At 35.1% G+C, this 16,603-nt stretch overlaps 1 pseudogene; it reads left to right on the top strand.

Moving 5' to 3' along the window:
- LOC112931072 (eukaryotic translation initiation factor 3 subunit J-like) overlaps positions 1 to 10,226 on the top strand; it is a 169,214-nt pseudogene extending 158,988 nt beyond the window's left edge.
- The last annotated feature ends 6,377 nt before the right edge of the window (positions 10,227 to 16,603 follow it).

Here is a 16,603-nt window from a genome sequence, read left to right as displayed (position 1 = left end):
TGACTTGTCAGTAGGCTGTAAGTAGTAAGGAAATTTAGTGATTTTTCTTCTTCCATGTTTCCCACATCAATAGCAGACAATGTCTGGAAGACTTAGAAAGGAAAAGAGAATGAGTCTTGTCACTTGGAAAGGGGTTTAGGGTACATGTTCCCTCAGGAATCCAGGGTAGGTTCCGATCAAAAGCAAGTGTCAGGTGAACAATAGGTGTTATTCCATACATCACTGAAGGTCGGGGTATTGATGGTATTGTCAGCTGAGGTTTGTTCTAAGCTAATGTCCTGATATGGGTTTGGGATCTGTCTCTTCTTAAATGTTATTAGGTGTTCGGGACCTAAGATAAAACTCAAAGAATGACTAACTTTTGCTTCCCCCTTGAAGTGAGAACATAGCTTCTTTGGTTTATTCAGAGACAAAATATACAACACAAGTAAATAAGGCCTAACAGAAAAATGCCAGAGACCGAGCCTTTCTAAAATGGAGTCCCTTCAGCTTCCCTATATCAGAGGGATATTTGGTGGACCAGACCCACGCTGAAAATAGTGCTTCTTATAAATACATGCACATTTGGGGAATTTCAAAACACAATGCATTAATCAAATAGATCTCTCAAAGTTTTATTGTTTTTCAGAATTGAGTATATCATTAAAATGTTTATGAATTAAGAAGCTATTATTCTAAATTGAACCTTTAAACTCATGAAATGTGAGCCCTTACTAAAACAAAGATGATTACTACAGTCAGCATGGATTCAGAAAGAAAAGTTTTGCTACACTAATTTTGCTGTTTTCCTTGATAGAGTTTGTGAAGTTTTGGAACATAGGTGAGGTCTGGAGCCGACGATCAAGAAATAATTATTGAGACATCTTTGGTGCAAAATGGTGGTTTTATTAAAGCACAGGGACTGGACCCGTGGGCAGGAAGAGCTGCTGCCCTGGGTCTGTGAGGCATGGCTGATTACACACCTGGGAGTTAGGAGGGGTTTGAAGATAGTGTATTCTCTAAGGAATTTTGGAAGCAAGGTTTCCAGGACCTTGAGGGAGCTAGCTATTGTTGGGAAAAGATCACTTATTACCATCTAATAAAACCTGAGTCATGAGACCCCTTCTGATGTATATTGGTGGGCCATGTGCTTGGAGGATGATTGTGAACATGTATCTTGGGGGTTTAGAGATAAAGAGAAATTTATAAAGTAATTTTTATATGTCAGGGTAGACTTAGAGGTTCCTGGTGGTCAGGCTAAGATTGCTTTTTGCCCTTAGCAAAGTATGAACATCGAGGCAGTTATGTCTGTGGTGGAATGTCACTCTCCCTGTTTCAAGGACTTGTCAATGTGTTTTGTCCTCAGCTAGTCCTCTGTTACCCCATCAGAGTGAGTAAAATGACATTAGGCGTGATATTAGACTGGATGTACATGTATATCTGATGACGTTTTGGAATATAGGTGAGGTCCAGAGCCGATAACCAAGTAAAAATTCTTGAAACATCTTTGGGCAAAATGGTGGTTTTATTAAAGCATGGGGACAGGACCCATGGGCAGGAAGAGCTGCTGCCCCGGGACTCTGAAGGGGTGGCTGATTATATAGCCTGTAGTTGGGGGAGGTAAGTAAAAGGGAGATTTCAAAAGGATTTTCATGTGCTAAGGAGGACCTACAAGATACTGGAGGCCTTGCAGTTATCAAGTTAAAGATGGTTTTTCCCTCTAGGAAGGCATTAAACATTAAGACAATTGGAAGCCTCCTGAGGAATGTCACTTATATCCCAACCCAGGTGAGGGGTCGTTTGTGGGATATCAGTCTGTGCTTTGTCCTCAGCAATCGCTCTGCTCCCCATCATATCCATAGCTCTTGTTTTGTTTTCTTGTTATTTCTTTAGCTGTCTGATGGAAATCTCTACTTGTAAAAATGATGAGTCTTTCTTTTTTCATCATTCACTCATGAGTTATATTTAAAATTTAAATTTCACAGTTAAAAGTATGAAGAAAAATCAATCTTTTTCTATTTTGGAATTGTTGTGCCCAAGATTGCGAATCCGAGAAACCACCAAGGAGCCGACACCGATGCAAACACACGAGGGTTTATTTACAAGCTAGAGCCTGGGTCCAAGTGTACCCAATGCAGTGGAGCAGGGACTTGGACCCCGAGACTAAGAGGCATAGCAGCCTTGTAGGGGCCAGTGGCCCATGGGATACACAGAAAGTTGCACAGTCATGTCGGTCCACACGCAGGTGGCCGATTGAATTGCACCTTACCCTATAGTATCCACTTGAGCTGGCCTATACTTTGGTCAGAATGGGCGCGCAGTTTTGGCGGGCACAAAGCAGGGTTACATTGTTATGAGCCGATTTCCCATTAGGGTGTGCCCGGCGGTTTGACTAGGGCGGGCCAGCGCCTTAAGCAATAAGCAGGTTATGTGGGGGTCACACAGGAGGTGGCAGGTGCAGCACAAAATGGAGTTAGTCCTGCTCTGCTTGTCCAGGTGTAGGGGATTTTTTGTTAAATTTCCTGGGTCCCACAGAATTAGCCTTGAAAGGACTTTGCAGGATTGAGAAAAAAAAAAAATAGTGTTATCTACTAAATGAATAATGAATGTAAATATTGTCGCTATGCCACAATCACAAGCAAAATATGCAATCTTTTTGTTCATTAAAAATCCATTCATGCTAATATTCTTTCTTTTTTTTTCCAAAAGCCAAGACAGAGACTGAAAAAGAAAGAGAAGGACTGGTTTTTCCTCCTTAATTTATCAATACTTTTATCACCTTCTTTCAGTTTCTTTATTTCTCTTCTATAAAATTTTTATGGAAATTAGCTTCTTTTTAGAGAGGACATTTGTCCACCAATAGTTCATATCAAGAATTTCACTTAACTCTGGATTGAATAATGATAGACAGCAAAGCTCTCTTCCCTAAAAGTGTTCCTCTACCAGGTGTGGTAAATGTGTGACTAATGATTACTGCTTCCTGCTGTGTCTTGCTTAGTTTGGTAATTAGCTCTCTCAGCTGCTCTCATTGTAAATGAAGGGGTCCTAGTGAGTCATTTAAAGAGGCTGAATGAATGGATAATCCATCATGTAGTCTTTTTGAAAAAGCCCATTTATAGGGGAAGGCACACTAGGTGGTAAGTAAGGTTCAGCAGGAGAACTTGTCAAAACATAATCTAGTTTTGTTTGCATTGGATATTTTCAAAGTCAAACCTCAGAGTCTGTTATTTGGAGTTTTAATGTCCTTCCTTGTTCCACCTTAAGACTGATAACATTAGAGGAGGAAAGCATGGAGATTAAAATATACATGTGCCGAACTTCTGAGTATGTCCTTAGTTATAACAGATATTTGGCAAAGAAGAAATTGTGAGTATGTCTTGCAATCTGAGCAATATGTTAGAAATAATGACAGAATTTGCAAACCTGCTTTAAAAGACAGAGGGTTATACCTGTGTCTATGAGAAAACTATCAATTCATTTAGTATATTGTTTGAAGCCTTGGCTTGTTTTATTTGTTTTTAACTATTTATGGTATGCTTTGTTGTTTCTGAATTTTGTGCAAATGCTGCAAATTTTCTCAGTGGAATTGGGGATAGAAGATAATGCACATCACAGCAAAAAATGTGCTGAACATCTTAAACAGATGAAGAAGACTCTGTGAAAGACTATTTTAATAGGAATGAAAGGCCAGGACTAAGTCTGAACTTAAAGCAGGGTGGTGGTAGTGATGTAGTTTTAGAGGTGAGGTTGGGTAAAGTGAGGTCTGGAGCTAAATACCTAGACCCAATTCTTGATATGCATTTGGTGCAAAATGGTGGCTTTATTAAAGCAAGGAGACAGAACTCATGGGCAGAGAAAGCTGGTGCACCGTGGTTGTGAGAGTGGTTGATTATATACATAGGAATTGGGGGTAGGGAAAAAAGAGGTTTCAAAAGAACTTTCACATGCTAAAGAGGACCTACAAGATACCTGAGGCATGGCCATTATCAAGTTAAGGTTATTTTCCCTATAGTAAAGCATTAACATTAAGACAAGTGGCAGCTTTCTGGAGGAATGTCACACATATCCCACCCAGGATTGTGTGGGGGGCGGGGCGGGAGGGGGTGGTGTCGGGTTGCAGGGTGTCACCTTGTGCTTGGTCCTCAGCTTGCCTCCTGCTCCCTCATCAGTAGGCTTTAAAGCTTGGCATAAGCTGGTAGGAAAGTACTGTAGGATATAAATCCATCTGAATTTGCTAATTGGCTTTAAGATAGGTGGTAATTTTACAACTTGGAGCAAAGCATTCATCAAACCAAGGCTTTCTACTCTCTCTCAGAAACCAGGAGATGGAGTGCTATCTCCTCTCAGGATCACATTCCTAGGTTGTGAAACTGGCTAGAAGCTTTAAAAAAAATTGTGTGGACATCTCAAAGAAGCAGAGAAAAGAATTTTCTAAAGTAATTTTCTAAAGTAAATGTTCTAAGAAAAGGGAGCTTAGAGCCTAGTGTCAGGAGGAAGACTCTCTAAGATGTAGTAAAGTTCTGGGGAAAATTAAGTTTCATAGTCATGGCCTAGGGAAGGGTATACTAGGGACTTCATCTTTATTTTCAACTTTTAGTTAAAAATGTAAATATAGAAAATATGAGAATATTTTAAGATTTATGAAGGCTTTGAGATATTGAATATATTATTTACCTATGGTGATTATGATATTAACTATTCCATATGTTTGCAATATTACAAAATTTAACATAATTTCTTCATAAACTTGTGACTAACCCGATTTTGATAAATATTTTATACTTATAAATGAGCTATGTATACATTTATATTATATAATTGATTTGGTCATGTAATATCTGGGGAAATTCATTTGGCTATTTGACCTTTGGAAATGTTGATTATTAAAGGCAGTTATGTTTTAAGTACTTTCTGTGGTCAGCTTCTACAGTAAGAGTTTATTAGCATGGACTCACCAAATCATTATAACAATAAGTATTATTCCAGATTTACAGATAAGAAAGAAATGAAAGCTTGTCCAAGGATACAGAGGTAACACAAAGAATTATCTCACTCACCTTTGGCTCTTTTGACTGCACACTACTCTGGCTCCAGACTCCATCTTCACTCTTGTAACAACTGATTTCTCCAGTGAGATCTTAAACCTATATCTCAGCCCAGTCTATGACAAAACACATGTAAATTCTATGCAATTAAATCATTGCCATGCTTCTTAAGATTCTGAATGTATTATCTATCACAAAGAGTAATCTGATGGTTATCTTTTAAAAAGAATTAAATTCTACCTTTCCTTAACCAACAAAAAAAGCCTCAGTGCATACTATAAGAAAAATTAAGTACAAATTGAAAATGACACTTGAATCTTACTGCTTTATTAAGGTAGGGCAGTAGGACCCAATGTTATCTAATGTACATGGAAACTCTAAATCTTAAATTCAAACATGCTAACATTTGGAAGATTTCAGAAAGACATGCAAAATGGTAGGGCAATTAGCATATGATCCAGACAACCTAACCTTCTTACATTAATGCTGTGGACATTGTCCAGGTAAGACTCACAGCTGCTGTTGATACTATTTTCTCTTACGGGTAAAGCATCAAAAATTATGTTTAGAACTATTTTCAGAGCCAAGTATTCTTTCTGTGAACCCTCCACATGCCCCCTCCCAAAAAAAGAAAGAAGAAAGAAGAAAGAAAGAAAGAAAGAAAGAAAGAAAGAAAGAAAGAAAGAAAAGAAGAAGGAAAAAAAGAAAGAAAGAAGGAAAGGGCTTGGTTCTCAATTGGATGAATGGCAAATATTTGTTGTCTTGTTTGCTAATAAAGATAAGTGAAAAGGTGTGTGAGTAAAAGCACTGAGTAACTTCTTAGAGATCAGTAGGTATTGTGAAATGAGTTGTTTGATGTAACTATCAATATTCAGCAATGTAACTCTTTTAAAGGTACCAATGACTGAATGAAGATGAAAAGCAGTTTTATGCTGGCATGTTTACCTATGAACAGATCTATTGCATAACTCTGAAATGAAAAGGCGGATAGTAGTAGGTTGTGTGCATGCTGGAGAAGGCATTACATAAAGATATGGTTTGTGAAATAGAAGTAAAATTTGTCTGATAAGCAGTTAGAAACTTGGATTCTATATCCGGCTTAGCTACCTAATTCTAGCTTTCAGGTTTTCAGTGTCTTCATTCAGAAGGCCGTCACACGTAGGGATTAAGAACATTTCAGTGGGCCTGAATCTTAGTACCTGGCCTGCCATTTACCTTTAAGTCTAGCTGTGTCTTTTGAATAGTAAAACAGTAGTCATTTTATTGTAGGATGGCTTTGAGAATTAAATGAGATATGTGTTTATGTTGTGCCCAAGATTGTGAATCTGAGAAACCACCAAGGAGCCAACACCGATGCAAACACACGAGGGTTTATTTATAAGCTCGAGCTTGGGACATTAAGCTGTAAGTTGTTTTCTTCCTGTAACTGAAGTAAGGTAAAGTTCAGCTCTCATTCACAGGGGCCTGGGACGGCTGCACTTGTGATAACGCTGAACTTAAAGTGGAATGGCCTTAATTTTCTCGGCCTCCACAGTTTAGATTACCAGGTACAGTATCTCATACACTGCTGTCAATAAATATTAGCTGTTGCTCTTTGGAGTAGAGATAACAGTCTTTGTTCCAGTACCCATTATTATTTTGTAAAGATTTAAGGGTGAAATGGATTTAAGTTTAGTTTGTAATGTTAGGGGAATGTTACAACACACATTTTAAAAATCATCATTCTTATTAAATCCTCTATTTATTCAAAAGTCCAATATAGCAAAAATTATTCAACTTTGTATGGGGCAGATAGTGTACTTCCCTTATGCAGTCTCTCATGATTTATGTCAGAATGGAATGTATACCAAGTTGGAATTTAAAAATGTACTTGCGTATAATGACTATCATAATTAGCCCAGTTTCAGAAATAAAAATCTGTTTCTGTTGGCAGTACTCTGGTCAATTTAGTTCTTCTAATTAAATGATATTTTCTCTCTCACTGTTTATTGCGGTGATCGTTTGTAGTTCAGCAGTAGCAACTTTAAGTAGGACACTTAACTGGGATATTTAGCTATCTTTTTGATACCCCCTTGAGTTTAAATAGCTGATATACCTCTTCTGGAGACACAGATTCTTTTCAGTGGGACTAAGTTGTGCTTTCACTATTAGTTTCATATGAAATATTGATAAGGAGAGTAGATGAAGGAAGAAAAGAAAATGAAAACAGTAAAAACCTTTTGTTTTCTTGTAGATATGATGATATTCAGAATGACTTGGCTTGGTGATGAATGGAGTACCTATGAAAATGAATTTAGACTTGATTCCAAAAGTAATGCTAAGCCACTAAAAGATTTTCTCAGAAGAGCAACATGATCTGTGAACTTTACCTTTAATAGTCAAGTGCCTACCTACACAGTTGCCATGAATGAAGAAAGGCACAAATATGATACTTGATCTTCCATTTTTGTAAGAAATAATATACTACCATTGAAATAAACCTTTTTTTTTTTTCTTGGTGTCACTTAAAGTGAGTGAATCAACTTCATTTCTAGTTTCCTCACATCTAGAATATCTTAATTAGGATTAAGTAATTTAATTAAGTATTAAGAAAGAAAGCCGTTTGCAAAGACTTAGTAGAATTATTTAAAAATAATCTGTCATGAAAAAGATATTTCACTGATAAAAATGAGTAGATTTGTTGAGAACATTCAATGCATTTGTATGTTCATTGATAAAACTAATGAAATTAAGAAAATATGTCAAGGCATTATAATTTTCAGTGCTATAAACATTTCTTACTTTATATACGAGGGCAGTTTTGCCATATCCTTAGATATGCCCATTCTCCTTTTCCACTTGTACAATTATTATGTATAAAATATGATCCTATGAACACAAACGTGTCCCTAGGCCAAGCATCTGATGGAGAGAAATACTAAAAAGGAGAAAAGGAATTTACAATACATTTAGGCTCATCTTTCAGGGATGACTACAATTTGTATACCCAGTATTCTAGAAAACAGTATTCCCTATCACTAAAATTTATCTTTTTTTTGCAGAGTATCATATAAACAGCATCCTACAAGATCTAGCTTTTGCAATCTGTCTCCTTTTTACTTGCAAAATACAGTTAGGATTTATCCATGTTGCTACATGACTCAATAGTTTATACCCTTTTTAATGCTGCATAATATTCCATTTATTGAATATACCAAAAGATGTATGTGTTGTTCCCACCTTTGGACATTTATAGTAAAATTTCCACAAATATGCACATACAGGTTCTTGTGTGAACATAAGTCTTCACTTTTCTTTGGTAAACAGGTAGCCATGGGATTGCTGGGTCATTGGGTAACATATATTTAACTTTATAAAAATGTCAAAAAGTAACTACCATTTCTCTTTTTCACCAGATTGTATGAAAGTCTGGAAACTCAACAACTACACAATCAGTTGGTATTGTCAGAATAGGTATGTAGTAGCATCTTGTTTTAATTTGCAATTTTCTAATGACTACTGCTGTTGAGCATATTCTTGCATGCTTATTTGCCATTATTTGGTGAGGTATCTGTTAAGACATTTGCTGAACTTTGTATTTTTTTCTGATTTCTTACTGAGTATTGAGTTTGAAAGTTCCTCATTCTATATTTGTTATCATAAGTGCAATTTGCAAATACAATTTCTCTGAGTTCATGGTCTGTCTTTTCATTTTCTTAATAGTGTCACATATCAGAAGTACTTGATTTTTCATTTTTAATAAATATCTTAAGTCTTTAGTGAACATGGTAGCATAGACATTTTTCCTGTTTATTTCTAGATATTGTATAGTTACATTTTACATTTAGGTTTATATTCCATTCTGAGTTAACTTCTGAATAATTTGCAAGATATAGGTGAGTTTTCTTATATTTGTGTGTTTACACTCAACAGTTCTAGCACAATTTGTTAAAATAGTTACCTGTTCCTTAGTTAACTGGCTTTGATCTTAATTACAATTCAGTTGACTGTGTTTGTGTGCCTGTTTCCAAGCTCTGTGTTCCATTCCATTCTGCTGTGTGTCTATACTATAACCAATACCAAGTTATTTTTATTACTATAGCATTAAAATTACTTGTTTGCTTCTATTATATTGATTTCTGTCCTTCATCATTGCATTCTTTGTTTGCTTTTGATTTAATCTGTCCATCTTTTTTCTAGTTTCTTAATATAGAAAGTATAGTCACAGGAAAAATAAATGCTATAAATTTTGTAATTCAAAAAAGAGAAATACATTGGTTTAAAAAATAACAAGGTCCAGATTTTCATGGAGAAATCAAAATAGTCGCCCGGTTCGAGATGGTGGTGGCGGCGGCAGGGGGACTCTGATTCCTGGGACGCCGACACGGTCTTGGTGGAAGACCCAGTGTGGAAGGTGGGGGCGGCGGCACCGCCGGGGGGGCGGGGGGCACCGCTGGGAAGGCAAGGACGAGGACAAGGACGTCCAGGATAACTGGGATGATGATGACGATGAAAAAAAGAGGAAGCAGAAGTAAAACCAGAAGTAAAAATTTCAGAAAAGAAAAAAATAGCAGAGAAAATAAAAGAGAAAGAACGGCAACAGAAGAAAAGGCAAGAAGAAATTAAAAAGAGGTTAGAAGAACCTGAAGAACCTAAAGTGCTAACACCAGAAGAACTATTAGCAGATAAACTGAGGCTAAAGAAATTACAGGAAGAGTCAGACCTTGAATTATATTAGCAAAAGAAACTTTTGGTGTTAATAATACAGTTTATGGAATGGATGCTATGAACCCATCTTCAAGAGATGACTTCACAGAGTTTGGGAAGTTACTAAAAGATAAAATTACACAATATGAAAAGTCACTATATTATGCCAGTTTTTTGGAAGCCTTAGTTCGAGATGTGTGTATTTCATTGGAAATTGATGACTTGAAAAAGATTACCAATTCATTGACCGTGCTTTGCAGTGAAAAACAAAAGCAAGAAAAGCAAAGCAAAGCCAAAAAGAAGAAGAAAGGTGTGGTCCCTGGAGGGGGATTAAAGGCCACCATGAAAGACGATCTGGCAGATTATGGTGGCTATGACGGAGGATATGTACAAGACTATGAAGACTTCTTGTGACATTTTCTCTTCTCCTGGTGTCTTCTTTCTGTTGCCCACAATCCCTTCAACATGTAGCACAACTTCCTTTCCTTTCAGTTCTGCCAAATGCTACAATCAGAAGTGCAGTATCTTTTGTGCTGGTTATTTAACCCCTTGACACTTAGGTGCTAATGTGCGAACCAGGGAACTTGGATCTTGCTGCCAAGGGGTTAAAATTGGGAACCTCAGTTGCTACTAAATCATAGTTTAAAAAAACAAACCTAATAATGTTGTCATTGTTGCTATCTGATTCCATAGCAGCAGTCACTGACTTGGAAGCAAAGGTTGCAACATGACAAAAATTGTGTAGTATTTACCAGCACCATTCAGTAATACAGCCTTAACCATACCTCCTTGAACTACTTCATAACTTGTCAAGAAAAGCAGTTTGCAGCAAGGGCATGAGGTGTGCACCTCGTATTAAAATTGCTGTGTCTTAAAATTGAGCGTGAGGATATTAAATTACATTGTGAAGAAGACTGCTTATCTCAGAGTGAAGATAAAACGGCTGAAAAGCACTAGCTTGATATTTAAAAATTAAAATGACCAAAACCCTCCAACTTTGAAGCTGAAGAAGGTAAACCTCTCCGTTGTGTTGCATTACAACTTGTGGAATCTCTCAAAAAAAAAAAAAAAGAAATCAAAATAGTTTTATTGTTCATATGTACAAAATAGAATTTCATAGATGGACAAAGCATATTGAATTGTGGCTACATATATTAACAGTAAATTCTTTTAAAAAATATGTGAAATAAAGCAAATTAAAATACTGGTACAAATGGGAGAGCTAGCAATCAGGAAACCGATGTGTGGTTGTTTGGAAGATCATCAATCCCTATAGAGAGCTGTTGATAAAAGGCAGAAGTGCCACAGCAGTGTTTGAGTTAAGATCCACAAATTTGCAGCCCCTTTCTACCTTTGATTATTAGCCATGAAGTCAACCATCTAGACAAAAAACAGCATCAGAGAAAGATGATAATAGGTGGGTACTGTAAAGTTGGGAGGGGATTTTATTTTTTAATGAATGAAAGCATGAGAGAGAAATAGAACTGGCTTCTTGTATAATAATGTAATAATGACTATTATGAGACAACTTCATTATTTTCAAAATGTTGGCATGTTACATTTTGTCATTTTAGTTTCAAAGAATGTGCCAGGGGTGGAACATTTCAGGCTGGTAGTGTTACATAAGTTTTTTTTAACAATGTCATTTGATCTGTTTCCTCATTTAGGTATTTACAAAACTGTGACTAAAACTCTGGTCCAATTAACTTGTGGTGTTGTGAATTTATTTCACTTTATTGTGAAATTCAAAATTTCTCAACCTAAATCTGTCAAAATCTGACAAAGTTGCATGTCAACATTTGCCTTTTAAATATGCAGCACAGAGTATTTGGATTTTTAATTAGCAAAGTGTTGCTTGAAAAACAAACAAAAGTTTATCCAAGAAATTTTGAAAAGCTCTTACTCAATCTACTATTTGGCATTACTCCTAAAAGATTAAAATTTAACTGTTAGTGATCACATTTTCTCTGGATTATTTATCCCTTTAATTCCCACCATATGTTGTTTGTTGCTATTACCTATTTCTTCTAGTTCTTTCTGAGAAGCCGAATGGCAAACTCTAAACACAGATGTCCAGAAAATGACATGTGTGGGCATTCAGCATTCTCATTTTAGATGATACTTAAGTTTTGTTTTTTTGTCACTAAAAGTGTTCACATGAAATAACCTCATTATTCCAGGGGACACTAATTCGTCAGATTTTTAATAACCATCATGCTTATTTGTATCTCACACTCTTCGTCAATAACTGAGGTTACTATTTTTATAAAAATGGCATATGCATATATTCGTCATCAAGTAAGACCAAAAAAGTAAATAAAAAACAAAAGAAAAAGTCACTAAAAATCTCATAACATCACAGAATATTTTTCAAGATGTACAGAGATGTACAGAGATAGATGGACAGATGAGTGGATGGACAGATGGAAGATGGATGAATGGATGAAATTAAGAGCTCCCTCCACTTTCACCCCCAGAAGATCTCATGTAGTTCTGTGGCTTTAAATAGCATTAACTTCCTACCAACTCCAAAAAATATATATTTCAGTAAAAGAAACCATGTTTCCTGATTTTGACCACTTTACCATCAATGCCAGCAATAATGCTAAGTTCCTCTTAATGCTTCTCCTTGACTATTTCAATAGGCTTCTGGTCTCCCTGCTTCACCTCTTTCTTTCATGGGATTTCACCAGAGTAGTGAGAATTGCCCATTAAAATAAAAATCAGACCTTCTTATTCCCTCACTCAAAACCATAATAGGGCTTCCTGTCACCTTTACAATAAAATGCAACTCAGTGTGGCATATGTGGTCCTGCCTGTGTCCCTGAGCTGAGAGTATCTTCAAACAATTCCCCGTTGGGCCACTCAGATTCATTCATACTGAGACGTTAGGTCATTTCTTCTCAGGGCCTTGGCACTTGCTCTTTTCCCCACCAAGAATGTTCTTCCCTGTTTTTTTTTTTTTTCATGCATTGCCCCTGTATTTTATTAGATTTCTGCTAAAATATGACCACAGAGAGGAATTACCTGACCATCCTAAAATAGCCAGCTCCGTGTCTTATCTCTTACCCCACTGTCTTTCTCTTCCTAGCATTTATATTTACTGAGAATTATATCGTATGATTATTTGGGTAATGTTATTGAATGTGTTCCCTGTAGAATGCAAACTCTATAGGGACAGGGAATAAGGTAATTTTACCTGCAACGACAGAGTGGCACCTAGTGAGCATAAAATAAATATTCATCAAATATTAGGAATTTAAAGTTTGATTAGATCAGAATCTGCTCTATATTATTTTTCAAATAAAAATATTGAACTGAATCCTTATTTAACCAAGTATAAATAAATTAATATCGAAAAAATGGCTAAAATAAAGCTATAATTCTTTGTCAAAGGAGATGCTGATTTTGAGATTCCTCTGCAGTTTAGAAAATGTAAAGGTTTTAGTCATTTTTTTAAAAATTTCTATCACTATATCAAGCAATATCTACTGACATCAAAATGAAATATAATGGGATCACTACACTTATTTTTATTTCCAATTCTTGTTCTTCCTATCAATGACTTATTTGGGTTAAATATTACTTTTACAAAATTAATTTTTGTAAAAAATTACATTTTCCCCTGATGCATAATGGTTACAGATGTCTAGGCTTTGTTTATATATGAATAGATTTATCTTTTAAATCATGGTTTCTCTTTTTTGAATAGCTCATTGTCATTTTTATTTTTTATTTTTTATTTTTTATTTTTATTTATTTATTTATTTATTTATTTATTTATTTATTATTTATTTATGATAGTCACACGGAGAGAGAGAGGCAGAGACATAGGCAGAGGGAGAAGCAGGCTCCATGCACCGGGAGCCCAACGTGGGATTTGATCCTGGGTCTCCAGGATCATGCCCTGGGCCAAAGGCAGATGCTAAACCAGGGATCCCGTCATTGCCATTTTTATTTTATTAGATTTTTTTTATTAGATTTATTTTATTAGATTTTATTAGATTGTTATTAGATTGTTGGGCTATTTGTCTATCTTTTCGCAGCTTTTTTTTTATGAATGTCATAATTATGTTCTAAGTTAGAGTATACTTAAACAAGTTTGCATACTTGAAAGTCAACTGTGTAGAAAAACATTAAATTTTATTTTAATTGTACCAGAATTTTCTACACTCACTCAACCATCCTGGCTTGTATTGCCATGTAGAACTATGAAGACTATTTAATATTTCACCTTTTATTGTACTTGATTGTCTCTGTATTGACATTACAAATACTTGCCAATATTCGGTTCTCCTTATCTTCTGGGAACACAGATGACTATACTTCCCAACTTGATTGCTGAAAAGGAAGACCATATGAGTAGTTCTAACCAATGGGATATGGGAGAAGGTAATAAACAAAACTTGGCAAAATCATGAAAAAGAGTAAATTGACATATGCTACTATGTCAAGGAGCCACCATGTTCTAATTGGTAAAGCTAGTGGATTGTGATTCAGAGCCCACTGTCAATCTACAGCTTGAACCACATGAAACTGTTTTTACTTGACCATTTTTACCCAGAAAATGGCAATCAATCTCATATATTTCAATGAACATGTAGCCTGGATTACAAACAAAGCTTTGTTAGACTATGGCATTAAAATTTAGGGTTAATTTGTTATCAAAGTTATCTGACTGGTATAAATCCTGCATGTGCTTACTTGCTTGCTCTCTCTCTCTCTCTCTCTTCATAAATATTGATAGTTGATAGATAGATAGATGATAGATAGATAGATAGATTTTTTTTAATAAGGCATGCCCTTTGAATTTTCAGGATCAAGTTTCTTTTTCAGGAAACTTAATTTTTTTCTTTATAATATTAATATATAATATATATTTTATAAAATATTCATAAATATATAAATATATAAAATATTAATATATGATATATATTTTATGGAATATTAATATGTAACATATTTTATAAAAATATAGGAAACTATATTTTTATCTTGAGTTGTGTCTACACTGGCTTTGAGGTATTGATGAAGATAAAGCAAATCACCCTTTAAGTCACAGTGTTTCTGTGTTTGTATCTTCAGCTCATTGTTTTCTCTGCCTCCTTTTTTGCTGTCACATTTGACAAATTCTAAAACAAGGTACTAGTCTGTATATAATAAACACTGGTTGTTCACATACTTTCTCTAAAATCTCTACTTTGTGGGTCCTTAATGTCAAACTACATCTCTACAGGATATTTCCTATTATCAGTCCCACATCCATTCTTAGCTAACACTAATGAGAACCCACTAAAAAAATAAAACAAAACTTTGGTTCCAATCTATAACTGGTAAAAGTGTTGTTTTATTCAAGATTCAACACTATTTTCAAATTGGAATGGGTTTGTTATCACAGCATGACAATAATTAGAATTAGGAAGAAAGAGTAAACTTACAGAATATGGAACAAAGTGATAGATTTTGATAAAATTTTCAAATGCCAAATGGTATTTTGAGAAGTAGATAAGATGTAGTGACCACTGCTCAAATTAGGGAATTGCTGGAAGTAAGTGGAACAGACTTAAATTTTTAAGAAATTGTTTATGACACAATATTGGAAAGTAAAGCAGACTCTAAGTAAGACTACTATGATAAAGTAAAACGATTGTATAGATTGTTAGAAGAATTCCAATGTGCAAAATGAAAGAAAAATAGGCCTTAGACATAATATAGCAGGCACTGACAATGATTAGGACAGAAAGGTCTGAACAAAATAAAAAAAAATAAACAATAAAAAAAGTGTAAGGAATTGGGAAAATTAAGGTAGTTTTCCTATTATGTTATTATTTCCTATTATGTTGTTTATTTTCACACTATGGTTACATGTGAATAAAATAAATCTTGATAAAATTAAAGGGCATCTCAATCTTCCCCTTTTAAAAATACCTGGCTGCATAGTATCAAGAATCCAGATTTGTAAAAACACAAACTCTTTTCCTTCTGCACCATTCATGTTAGAGGTAGAAACTGCCAAGATATACCAACTAGGCTGACATTCCTGAATTCTGGAAATGGTGTACTATGAGATTTAGTACTGTCCTCCAAGTGGTACAACCAAAAAGTAATAGATTACAAAGCAAGATGAAATCTTAGGTTTTGAATCGACTGATGAGTAACTGTGTGATTTAGAAGTAAATAAAGAGTTCTTGTGGTGAAAGCCTAAACATTTGCCCTAAAAGTTTATAGATCATATAGACCACACCCTATCCTAAGATACTTTAAGATAAAGAACAGGCAAGGAGGAGAAGAAAGGGAAGGTGAGGTAAGAAGAGAAAGAAGAACGAATGAGAGGGAACAAGTTCTTGTTTTTTTTTTTTTCTTTTTTCTTTTTAGTTCTTGGTTTTTATGCAGTATTTTATCCAAAAGAATCCTGTTTGGCAAACATAGAGCAACTGACAAAAGATGGAGATAATGTACGAGCTGAAAGGGATTCTCAGATAATCATTCTGGCGGACTTGTGGCAGAATGCAAATTTTTCTTCAATTCACCACTTTACAATGTACTATTCCAGTATTTTCAGTCTTGACATCACCTCGATTAGAGTTATTGAGGTTGTTTTTACATAGTGTAGATTTACTCACATTCCACAAAATTCCCAGGTGATAATTATGCACAGGTAGATCAGATAAAGAAAGATTAAGTGAGAAACTGCAAAAATGGTATAGAATATACATGGCATGATTAATCAAGTGTGTATTTTAATGATATATATACACTTTTAAGAATTGGTTGATCATGAGGATGAAATTGTTAAAGTTGGATATTCCCCACCAAGTAAATTAAGTTCATAGAAAACATACAACAAACAAAAAATATTATCATGTTGATACGTATGGCAAAAGTGAGTTTGC

This window comes from Vulpes vulpes, chromosome 4 (assembly GCF_048418805.1).
Source record: "Vulpes vulpes isolate BD-2025 chromosome 4, VulVul3, whole genome shotgun sequence".
NCBI lineage: Eukaryota > Metazoa > Chordata > Mammalia > Carnivora > Canidae > Vulpes > Vulpes vulpes.
The sequence above is the reverse complement of the archived record's forward strand: the minus strand, read 5'-3'. Positions and strand labels throughout refer to the sequence as shown.